Below are 12,521 nucleotides of genomic sequence, written 5' to 3'. Positions count from 1 at the left end.
GTGTATTTACTTTAAAAAATCACAAAGGGTATTGAGTTTTGTCAAATGCTTTTTCTGCATTGGCTGAGATGATTATGGCTTTTTTTTTTTTTTAATCACGTGGGTGTTTTTCCCCTTCTTTCTATTAATGTGATATATTACACAGATCAGTGTTCATATGTTGAACTATCCTTGCATTCCAGGAATAAATCCCACTTGGTCATGGAGTATAATCCTTCTAATATTATGGTACAGCACATTTTGCACCTGAGGTTCAGTATCATAGATGTGTTTCCCTATTTAATATGGGCCTCCTCCCATTATGTTGGACTCACTGAAGGCAGGGACCAGGTTGGTCTGTTTCTCCATCGCTGTGCACAGGGCTTGGCACGGAGTAGGAGCTTACCAAATACTTACTCAGCGAATGAATGAGCAAACAGGAAGATGTCAGAAAGAAACTACCCCAAATAGATAACAGTATTGAATTACAGGTGGTTTAAGTTTTCTTTTTATACTCTTTTGAACACATGTTTATCCTGATTTTATTTTATACTCAAGTAAGAAAAATCAAATATACATTATTCTAATGATAGAATGAGAGATTGCTCTGGGTACCCAGAGGGGACAGGATTTGAAAGGCATGAAATCAGAGCAGGAACCCTGATAAGGAGGCCGCTGGGATGTCCAGGTGTGTGGTGATCTTGGGGTGGGTATACAGTGGGTGATGGGGGCCAAAGCCTCAGTTTCCTCATGTGGATAATCAGGCTGATAGCCCCTCTGGTACTTAAAACACAAAGTTCAAATAAAAACAGCCATCATTCACTGGGACTTCATGCCCTTCACTGTCTTATCTAAAGCCCCCATTCCCAGTTGAGGATCACTGGCTTCATTTTCTAGGTGGGGAAACTCAGTGATCCATCCAAATCCTAGCTCAGTCGTAGTGACCCACGGTAAGTTGTTTCTGAGTCTCAGTTTCCCAGTCTGTATAAGAGGAATAATGATAGCCTAAAAAGCAGAGACATTACTTTGCCCACAAAGGTCCATCTAGTCAAAGCTATGGTTTTTCCAGTAGTCATGAATGGATGTGAGAGTTGGACCATAAAGAAAGCTGAGTGTCAAAGAATTGATGCTTTTGAACTGTGGTGCTGGAGAAGAGTTTTGAGAGTCCCTTGGACCGCAAGGAGATTAAACCAGTCAATCCTAAAGGAAATAAAATATTCATTGAAAGGACTGATGCTGAAGCTGAAGCTTCAATACTTTGGCCACCCAATGCGAAGAGCTGACTCATTAGAAAACACCCTGATGCTGGTAAAGGTTGAAAGCACGAGAAGGGGATGATGAAGGATGGGTGGGTTGGATGGCATCACTAACTCAATGGACATGAGTTTGAGCAAACTCTGGGAGATGGTGAGGGACAGGGAAGCCTGGCATGCTGCAGACCGTGGCGTTGCAGAGTCAGACATGACTGAGCGACTAAACAACAACAACTACTCCTTGAGGTGCTGTGTGTGGTCAGTAGGATTCTGCTCTTTTTTAAAAATTAATTAGTTGTTATTTTTGGCTGTACTGGGTTTTTGTTGTTGCATTTGGGCTTTTCTCTAGTTGTGGCAAGTGGGGGCTACTCTTCAATGCAGTGCGTGGGCTTCTCATTTCGGGGGCTTCTTGTTGTGGAGCGTGGGCTCTAGGGTGTAAGAGTTTCAGTGGCTGCAGCACATGGGCTTCATAGTTGTGGCATGTGAACTTACTTGCTCTATAGCATGTGGAATCTTCCCGGACCAGGGATTGAACCTGTGTCCCCTGCGTTGGCAGGTGGATTCTTTACCACTGAGACAAAGGGAAGTCCAGCATTGTGCTAAGAGCCCATAGCTTCCCCTCTAGGATGGGCCAGCTTATGTGAACTGCCTGTCACCCCCAAGGCCAAAGAGATGAAGTTGCCCTCCTACGGTCACGCAGCAAAGCAGTGGCCCAGGTTTCTCTGACCCCAGAGCCCAGGTCCTTCCAGTTTCTGGCATGAGGGGCTTGAGGCTTGTTGGCAAGAGCTCTGGATGGCAGTCGCCTTCTGGAGGGTAGTAGGGCTGTGTGTCAGCCGGCTTGTCCAGAGCTTCTCCCTGGTGGCACAGTGTGGACAGGGGGAAAGGTCAAGGAATCTGGCCCCATCGGGGATTTCTCAGGGCCATGCGTCCAGTGCAGCGAGAGGTTTCCCGGCAGCCGATGCACCGCTAATGGACCTCCTTTCATCACAATCTGCCGTGATAACAGACAGATTTAATTAAAAAGAACACACATCCTCCTCTGCAAGGCGGCTACAGCCAGGGTGTGGGGCCTGCAATTAAAACTTAGCTCTATAAACTCAGCACACAGGCGTGGGTGCCGGGAGCTGCTGGGTTTTCTAAAAAGAACACTCCCCTCCCCGTGTGCCCATGTTATTTATTGAGTTAATTTTATCCTCTGGCCACGGCATGAACCAACTCCGAGCCCCTGAGCCCCGACCCTGACTTGCCTGCAGCTCCCAGGCTGTGCCAGGCACATGCTTGCCTCCTTGAGGGAGGAGCGAAGCTGGGAATGCCAGCTAGAGATGCGAAAGAGCAGGCAGAACCCTCCCTGGCTTTGTGATGTTGGGCAAGTGACTCACTCCACCCAGATGGTCTGTTTCTGCATCAAGAAGTGGGGTAGAAGCTGAAGCTGCCACCTCTGCCCCCTGCGCATGAGACAGTGAGGAAGGGTGCTGGGCACTCAGTGACCACTCAGCCAATGTGGGCTGTGAACACTGTCGGTGTCCTGAGTCCTGGTGGTGGGGGCTTCTGCGTGGAGCCCAAGAGGGCTTGGCGGGAGGAAGGCTGGGTGGCTGGGGAAGCCCAGGCTGGCCGCTCAAGCTCCTAGATGCAACAATTAAGAGTGAAGACTTGAGAGTCAGAAGGATCTAGGTTCAAATCCTGCTTCTGCCACTTCCTGGCTGTGTGGACCTGGGTAAGTAACTCCCCTTGGGGCTCTGTTTTCTCATCTGTAAAATGGGAATGATCCTAGAGCCTTCCTTTTATGGTTGCAGACTGAGAAATCCACACTCAGGTACAACACCTGTCACCGAGTGGAAGGTGCAGGCCCCTGGGGCATGAACCTGCTGGGTGCTGGCCTGGGAGCCTCCGCAGAGACCAGAGCCACGCCAGAAAACCAGGCCTGGGCCAGCCCTCCTCTCAGCTTTAAAAGCCATCCCCACAGGTGCCAGCAGTTGTCAGGCTGGGGACAGGGACGCCAGCGCCTTGCGACCAGATAGGTACCCTGATAGCCGGGCTCACAAGACAAAGCTATCAGAGTAGTCAACAGGATACTGAATGGGCTTCTCCGGGCAGGCGGGAGCAGAATTGCATTCAGCTCAGATTTAATTAAAAAGACTCAAATCTTGCTGATAATCCTCCCGGCAACGGCTAGAGCGGGGCCTGAAGCGGGCTCCCTGGCAACGGCGCATCCTGCCGATAAGGAACTTCTCGAGGAAGATGCAGTGAGCCCCGCGGCTGGCCTGACACCGCTGCTATCAGCCTGCCCATCGCCCAGCCAGAGGCGGCAGCTGCTGCCCCCTCCCGGCTCCGGCCTCCCACCCCCCAGCTCTTCCCTTTCTCCTGCCACGTCCCTGCCCCCTGGCCCCCAGTCTGGGCAGATCTCCAGCTCTGCTGGAGGCTGTATCTGGAGGGGAACGGGGGTGAGGCCACATGTTGCACTCTCAGCAGCCCCTCCCGCCCCACCTCCCTGCCTTCACCTGTGCGGGTCTCTCTGTCCAGCCTCCCGTTTGTGGATTCCGTTTTGTCCTTTATGTCCCAGCCCACCGTGTCCCTCCCTGGCCTCCTCTGATCACATATGAATCCTCCGGCACCCGGTCCAGAGCCTGACAAGACAGCAGTGACTTAGGGAATATAGGAAGTCCGCTACATATGAACCTTCAAGCTGCGAACTTTCAAAGATGCAACCATGCATCTGGTTCCAACAAGGAACAAGAACCTGTGTCATCAGCGACAGTGCCTGCATGCTAAGTCGCTTCAGTCGCTTCAGTCCTACTCGTTGCGACCCAGGGAAGATCCCCTGGAGGAGGGCCTCGCAACCCACTCCAGTATTCTTGCCTGGAGGATCCGGATCCATGGACAGAGTGACATTACAGCTGGCCCTCCGTCTATTGCTGACGATCCTTCAGTTCTACCGTCTCCCACCTCCTCTCCCTGCTCCAGTCGGTAGTAACTCTTGCCTGTTCACACGATGCCAGCCCCTGTATGCCAGCTGTTGTTCTTTTGTACTTTTCAAAGTACTGTAAGATTAAAAATTTTTTCTTTATTTTTTTTTTCATGTAATATTTGTATGAAAAGTATTTTAAGCCTATTACAGTACAGTGCTATAAAGCCTATTGTATTAGCTGGGTACCTAGGCTGACATCGTTGGACTTACAAACATGCTCTCAGAACGGAGCTTGTTTGCATGTAAGGAACTTACTGTATCTAATGAATGGATGAATGAATGAACGAAGCAGACGGGCAACCCTGCATTTGAAGCAGGGGCTCCTATACCGGTTTTACTTCCTACCAGGCTAGGAACCAAGCAAGCAGATGATTCACTTTCTCTGTGCCTCAGTTTCCTCAGCTACACATCAGGTGCACACATCACTCTGCCCGGGGAAGGGGTGTGGTCCCTGCCACCCCAGTAGGGGCCCGAGGGGCACCCATGGGGCACCCAGTGATGCATGGCCCCGGCTTCGGCTCCCCCAGGCCAGACTCAAGAGTTCAGCTAGTCTTCTCCCAGACCCTGCCTCTCCCTGGAATCCATAACAAAATATTTTAAATTTTATTATTTAAAATACATGGGACTTCCCTGGTGGTTCAGTGGTTAAGACTCCATTCTTCCAATGCAGGGGGCATAGGTTCGATCCCTGGTCAGGGAACTGAGATCCTACATGCCATTCAATGTGACCAAAATATACACGTTTGTTACTTTTTTTCTTTTGGCTGCACCTTGAGACATACAGGACATACAGAATCTTTGTTCCCGGATGTATACACATCCTGTGATGTATATACAATACATCACAGCTCACATAGCTCAGTAATTTATAAACAGAATAGTGAAGTCACCACGTCCGCTCCCACAGGGTACTCCTCTTGAGGTTCTTTATGCGCATATATGTTTAGGTATGATTACAAGGTACCAACAAAACAAAACGCTGTGCACCAAGATCTCTACCTTGCTCTTTCACTTATTAATGCTACGTCCTGGAGCTCTTTCCATGTTGATGTGAAGGGTCTTCTCCTTTTTCCAGCTGCTCAGCATTCCATTGTGCGGGTGCCTGGGTTAATTTAACCAGTCCCCTGTGACAGATGTTTTGACTGTGGCCCATCTTTTGTTATTTTTAACAAAGATGTGTGGAAGAACCTTATACATACATCATCAGGTGGTTTGTCTGTAGGACAATTCCCAGAATAGAACTTGTTGGGTTAAAGGGTAGAATCTCTCTTAATATAGCAACCTCGTTCATCCATTCACCCACCCATCCATCCATCCATCCACAGTTTGCCTACTATTCTACATCATAGTTTGCCTAGGGCACAGAGGGCCAAGTGGCAAACGAGCCAAGCTCAATCCTTGTCTTCTTAGAATGTAAACTTCAGCTCCAGGGACACAGTGCCTTCCACCCATCCTGCCTACTGCTGCTGTGGGGCTCCCCTCACTCAAGAACCTGCTCTGGCTCCCTGTGGCTCGCATTCCAACTCCCAACCTGAAGTGTATGATTCCCTGTTGTTTCTCCTCTAGCCTGGTGCATCCTTAGTTTTTAGCTGAAAGTCTTCAGTGTCATGGGCTTCCTTACTGTCTCCTTGGGCCTCCATGTCTGGGCAACCCCAGCGAGTAAGCCTCAAGCTGGGTGGGCACCCTTGCTGCTGGAGCACCTACAGTGTGCTTGGCTGCCTTGCTCTGCTTGGAATATTGGCTCTGGGGTCACACTGTTGGGTTCAAATCTGAAGCCCCTTGCCTTTGAGCCCTGCCACCCTGGGCAAACCACTTAACCTCTCTAGCCTTGGCTTCCGCATCTGAAAGATGGGGACAATGGGGACTTCCCTGGTGGTTCAGTGGTTAAGAATCTACCTTCCAATGCAGGGGACATGGGTTCAATCCCTGATCAGAAAAAATAAGATCCCACAGGCCGTGGGGCAACAAAGCTGGTGCATGGCAACTGAGACCCACCCAAATAAATAAATAAATATTCTTAAAAATGGGGACAATAGTCTTGACTAATTGTAGGCTTGTGGTGAAAAGAAGCTAAACCCAGGCCACTTACAGCAAGCCCTAGATAGAGGCAAGTTGTGTCTTGTGTTTGCTTAATCCCCACCAATACCTTCCGGGTAGGTATTAGACCCACTTTACAGATGAGAAAACAGAGGCCCAGGAGGCAGAGTCAGGGTTGGAATCAGCACTGTTTGATTCCATGATCTTTACCCTCAGTCACCAACTTCTCCAGCCTCACTAGGGTCCCTGTTGGCACAATGATACCCACTCTGCTGGCCACAGTGGCCTTTCCCACCCAGTCCTATTTGGATCCTCTCGGCCCCCCTGCCCCACAATGAGCTCTGGCCTCTCTCCCTCGTTCACTCACTCCCTCATCAGCTGTGCCAGGCACTGTTCCAGGCGTCCAGGATTCAGCAAAGAATGAAATGGGCGTTCCCCGTGAAGGGAGTTGGGGGGCGGGGGGACCCCAGGGAAGGCCGAGTCTCTGAGGAAGGCTGGAAGGAGGCACTGACATGGGGTTGAGATGCACCTGGAACAGGAAGCTGGGAGAACAGGGCTTTGGTGGCGGGGTGGGGCAAAGGTGTGGCTGGGATGCCCAGGATCCTTCTGAGAAGCTTGCCTGTGCAATGGAGCAGTGTGAAGGTGTGGCTACTGGGGGAGGGATTCAAAGGACTTTTTTTTTTTTTTTTTTGGCCATGACATGCAAGGCATTGGTGCCCAAACCGGGTATTGAACCTGTGCCCCCTGCAGTGGAAGCATGGTGTCTTAACCACTGGACCGCCAGGGAAGTCCCAAGACTTTCTTTCCAGTGTGGAGAGACCTGAGAGGTTAAAGGCCGAGGGCGCGTGGAGAGAGAAAAGGAGCCTCTGATGGAGGCGCTGGAGGCAGATCTCACCTGGTCACTGCAGGCCAGGTGGGCCCCACGGTGGGGAGGCTTCCGTTTAGGGCCCTAAAGTGTTAAGGGGACTTCCCCCGAGAAGGCCCCCACTGCCTCGGGAAGGGGAGCTTGTTGGGATAGAGTGGGTGGTGAGAAAGGCCAGGGAGGGGATGCCTGAGGGGGAGCTGGAGGGCCTGGCTGGGTGTCCCCAGTGATGCTCCGTGCCGTGGGCAAAGCCCAGAGGACTGGCAGCAAGACCCGCCTCAGGGACAGGGACAGGGAGCTGAAGCTCACAGGGGTTCCAAGCGGGCCTGACCCAGCCCCGGAGGGCCCCCCCATCTGTTTGTCTCTCTACTCCCCACCAGGCTCCGAATATCATTCCTTTCTCATCCCCATGGCTCAGAGCCCAGAGCTGTTCCATACCAGCCCCTCCCTGCCCTTGCGTCCCCTGGGCCTCGCTGGGCAAGGCCTTCTCCAGGGCAGGAGTGAGCAAAGAGCATCCAGACCCCACTTGTTAATGCGGGGTGTCTCTGAATGGGTGTCCAGAATTGGCTTCCATGGGTAGGAAGGAGCCAGAAGGCAAAGAGGGGGCATTTCAGATAAGGGAGCTGTATGTGCAGTAGGGCAAAGGGGAAAAGGGGTCAGGTCTGTTCTAGGAAGAGTGAGAGCTTTAGTGGGGCGTGGAGGGGAATGCGATTTAAGGGAAGCAGTTGCCATATGGGGCTTCCCTGGTGACTCAGAGGGTAAAGCCTCTGCCTGCAGTGTGGGAGACCTACGTTCGATCCCTGGGTCGGGAAGATCCTCTGGAGAAGGAAATGGCAACCCACTCTGGTACTTTTGCCTGGAAAATCCCATGGAAGGAGAAGCCTGGTAGGCTACAGTCCATGGGGTTGCAAAGAGTCAGACATGACTGAGCGACTTTACTTTCACTTCACTGTTTTCAAGTGCCATATGACTTTGGGGCTATAAACTGAGGCCAGATCATGAGCAGCCTTGAAGCCAGGGCATTGTGGTCGAGCCCTGATCTGTGGGCTGCTCCATGCCCTGGCACCAATGGGGCTCTAGGGGCTCCAGACTGGAGTGCCCTCGGCCACCTTGGTGAGTGGGCTCACTCACCAGCTCAGGCTGGTCTAAGCTGAGACTGAGCGATAACTGTTTTTAATAAGCTTCCGGGTGCAACTGATGCTTATTTGGGATGGAAACCAGGATGCTGGGGAAGGGAATGCTGGGGGGTGGGGGGCTTCAGTAGGTGTGTGCCCTGGGCAGACTGGGCCAGGATGTCCGGCCCTTCTCATCTGTCTTCCACAAGGTCACCAGACCTCAACCACTGACCAGCCCATTTTGTAGGGTAATGATTAGCTTTTATTTTTTTAATCAAAAAGGTAATGACAGTAATAAACCCAAATCTATTTATTAAAGAAACTTTAAAGAAAAATGACAAATAGAAGAAAATAAAAAATCATTCATAACCTTATTACTGAGGGACCAGCACCATGTAAGATATCAACATGTATCTTCTAGCAATGTACATTTAGACTATCCAACAAATGTTGTTAAGCCCCAATTTTGTGTCCAGAATAAAACACACACAATAATGAGATGAAACAATAACTAAGCCAGAAACAAAACGCATGCACAAACACACATGCATACACACGTATTTCTTTCTTTCTTTCAAAAGATGGTATCTTGTTATTTATACTATTTAGTAACCTGCTAATTTTTGACAGCCCTCCCATGTGAGAGCACACACACATATTTACCATGACTTTCTTGTTTTACTTTTTTGAATAAAAAAATCACAAGATAAAAATATTAAAAGTACAAATAGCTATATTCCCCCCTACCATCCACTGTTAACAGTTTTGGGAGGGCATGTTTTTAGAATTTTTATGCATGTACATGTAAATATGTGTTTTTTCCCCCATAACAATAAACATGCTATAAATAGTTTGGCATTTGCTTACTTATTTATCCACAGTCTTGGAGATGGTTCCACATCAGCACACCAAGGTTTCCCTCCTTCTTTTTAAGGCTACTAGAGATGGTTGTGCAAAAATTTATCCATCTTGTAGACTTTTCACTGTATCTACTTTGTCACATATTTACTAACAGTGCCTCCTTGAATATGCTTGTGTATGGAACGTGTCTATCTTCCTGACTGAGTCCTAGAAGCAGAAACATTAAATAAAACATAATGTACATATATATATATATATATATATATATATATATATATATATTAACGTATTTTTGGCCGCACTGGGTCTTCATTGGAGCACATGGGCTATTCGTGTTCGGGCTTTCTCTAGTTGTGATGAGTGAGGGCTATGCTTCATTGCCGTTCGCGGGCTTCTGCTTGAGGTGGCTTCTCTCGTTTTGGAGCACGGGCTCTCGGGTGCACGGGCTTCGGTAGTTGAGGCAGGTGGACATAGTTGCTTAGTTGCCCTTGGCATGTGGGCTCTTAGTTTCTGGACCAGGCATTGAGCCCATGTTTCCTGCATTGACAGGTGCATTCTTTACCACCCAGTCACCAGAGAAGCCTCTGTATGCGCGCTGTATGCTAAGTCTGTATGCTAAGCCGTTTCAGTCGTGTCCAACTCTTTGTGATGCTACGGACCATGGTCTACCAGGCTCCTCTGTCCATGGAATTCTCCAGGCAAGAGCACTGGAGTGGGTTGCCATGCCCTCCTCCAGGGAATCTTCCCGACCCAGGAATCAAAGCTGCATCTCTTAGGTCTCCTGCATTGGCAGGTGTGTTCTTTACTACTAGCTTCACCTGGGAAGTCCAGGGAAGCCCCTGTGTATATTTTAGAGGCTGTCAGTGTAGGCTGCCTCTGTTAGAAGGCTGACCAATCGATTTTTCCTGCAGCCTCACCAGTACCCCGCATTATCATTCATTTGAATCTTGACCAATCTGATAAGCCAAACGTTCTATCTTGATGCTGTATTAATTTGCCTTTTTCTGGGTATTGGTGAGGTTGGGCACCTTTTCTTACATATACGGACCACTTTCATTTATTCTTTTGTGAATTGTCTCTAACGTATTTCTAGATTTGTGAGAGATTCTTATAGGTAAATGTGCATGCATGCGTGTTCAGTTGCTCAGTGATATCTGACTCTTTGTCACCCTGTGGACTGTAGCCCACCAGACTTCTCTGTCCGTGGGATTTCCCAGGCAAGAATACTGGAATGGGTTGCCATTTTCTCCTCTAGGGGAACTTCCTGACCCAGAGATGGAATCCAAGTCTTCTGGGCCTCCTGTTTGACAGGTAGATTCTTTTTACCATTGAGCCTCCTAGGAAGCTCATATGTATATGTAAATATGCTCACTTCTTTCTGTCATATATCTAGCAAATAGCCTCCTCCCTCCAATTTACAGGTGTCTTTTATATTTTGCTCATTTGGAATACTTTGCTATACCAAATTATTTTATAATTTACTTAGTAAGAGTAAATTTTGTTTTTTATCTTTGGAATTCAAATTAGAAAGATATTCCCTATCCTCAAGGTTATAAACATATTCACCAAGAGTTTCTTCTGGTAATCAAAAAAATAAATTCCCTTCTAAAAACTTAAATCATTAATCTATCTGAAATTTATTTTCACTTAAGGTAGGGATGTAACTTTATTTTTTTCTCAGTGTTTCTTCTAATGTCTCTGATCATTTATTAAAAGTTCCATTATTTCCTTATTGATTTGAATTGTCTTTTGCTGTAATTAATTCTTATTGTCTTTGAATCTATCTCACTGGCATGCTTGTCTCTCCCTCTGCTGGTATCTCCCTGATTTAATTACTGTAGTTTTATAATATGTTTTGTAATCTTACAAGCAAACCCTCCTCATTAATCATTCTTTTCAAAACTTTCTTGGTGATTCTAATATGCTTGCATATCCAGATGAACTTTAGAATCATTTAATTTGAAAAATAAAATCCCATTGACTTTTTGTTTGTGTTACATATGCAGATTACTTCGAAAAAGGTAGGTATTTTATAGATTTTTACAGCACTCCATCTTTCTATACAATAAAATGTCTTGTTGCCCTGCTAGTTAAAAGTTCCTCTATGTCTCTCAAGGAAGTTCTTAAGTTTTGTTTGTGTAGGTCCTAATACATTTTTGGTTGTGCTTAGTTCTAGGCATTTGGTACTTTTTAATGGTTTTTATAAATGGGATTTTCCTCATTATATATTTTAACTACTTGCTACTGAAGTATAGAAAAGTTATTTTTTTCTAATCATCTAACTATTTGTTTCCCTGGTGTCTCAGCGGTAAAGAACCTGTGCAGGAGACTCAGGTTCAGTCCCTGGGTCAGGAAGATCTGGAGAAGGAAATGGTAACCCACTCCAGTATTCTTGCCTGGGAAATCCCATGGACCGAGGAGCTTGGTGGCCTAAATCCATGGGGTCGCATAAGAGTTAGACACAACTTAGGTGAGTAAACAGCAACAACAAACTAGCTATTTTACCAAACTCTCTTTTTAGCGCTAATAATTTTTTATTTCATTGTCTTGGGTTTTATAGGCAAACAGCATCTTCATTTGAAGAATGGTGATACTTTCTTTTCCAGTATCTATACTTCCTTTTAGCTCACTGATATGTCATGATGATTTGGAATGGATGGGTTATAGTGTGTGGTCTGGGAATCACCAATAACCTCAGATGTGGCTTAGTGATGCTGAGCACCACTTTAAACATCTGGACGTGGCCACGAAGAAAACAGCATGTAAGCATGTCACTGAGACAAGAGGAGGAGAACTCCTGGATAAAGTTGCAGCCTAGCCATCATCACAGGCACCCTGTCAACAACCTGGGCTGGTTCATCTGTCTGCTGCTCGTGCTTGACACCTAAGTACAAAGTCTGCAAAATATTTAAATGGGCACTGAATGTACTGGGTTATTTACATAGTTTTTCTTGGTGTTAACTATGTATTCTTGGACTTGCATTCCTGGAATAGTTACTATTTAATCACAGTGTATTATGCTTTTATATTCTACTAGATTCTCTTTGATAGATTGGTCTGTAGGGCTTACAGAACTGTCTTTGTTGGGTGATGGCATTAAATTTTTGATTGCCTCATAGAATTATAAGTGAAACTTTCCATACTTTCCTATTATAAACAAGCCTTTTCACCTTTTCCTAATCTCAGGAAAGTATTAATTGCAGGTGAATTATCCATTCTTTGTGAGAGTGCATAACACCGTCTGGGCCTGGTGCCATTTTAGTGTCATCTTCCTAAAGCTGAAATTTAACTATGCCATATGCTTTCAACAGCTTGTCACTGACTACAAGTTAAGCAAAAATCCTTCAGCTTGAACATTCAGGCTGCGGTATGATTGACCTCTGCACCATCTGTCACCAGGCTCCCTCCCTCTCTTCTATTCTAGCTGTGCTACGCTCAGTAGCTACTTG

The sequence above is a fragment of the Cervus canadensis genome, chromosome 5 (assembly GCF_019320065.1).
Source record: "Cervus canadensis isolate Bull #8, Minnesota chromosome 5, ASM1932006v1, whole genome shotgun sequence".
NCBI lineage: Eukaryota > Metazoa > Chordata > Mammalia > Artiodactyla > Cervidae > Cervus > Cervus canadensis.
The sequence above is the reverse complement of the archived record's forward strand: the minus strand, read 5'-3'. Positions refer to the sequence as shown.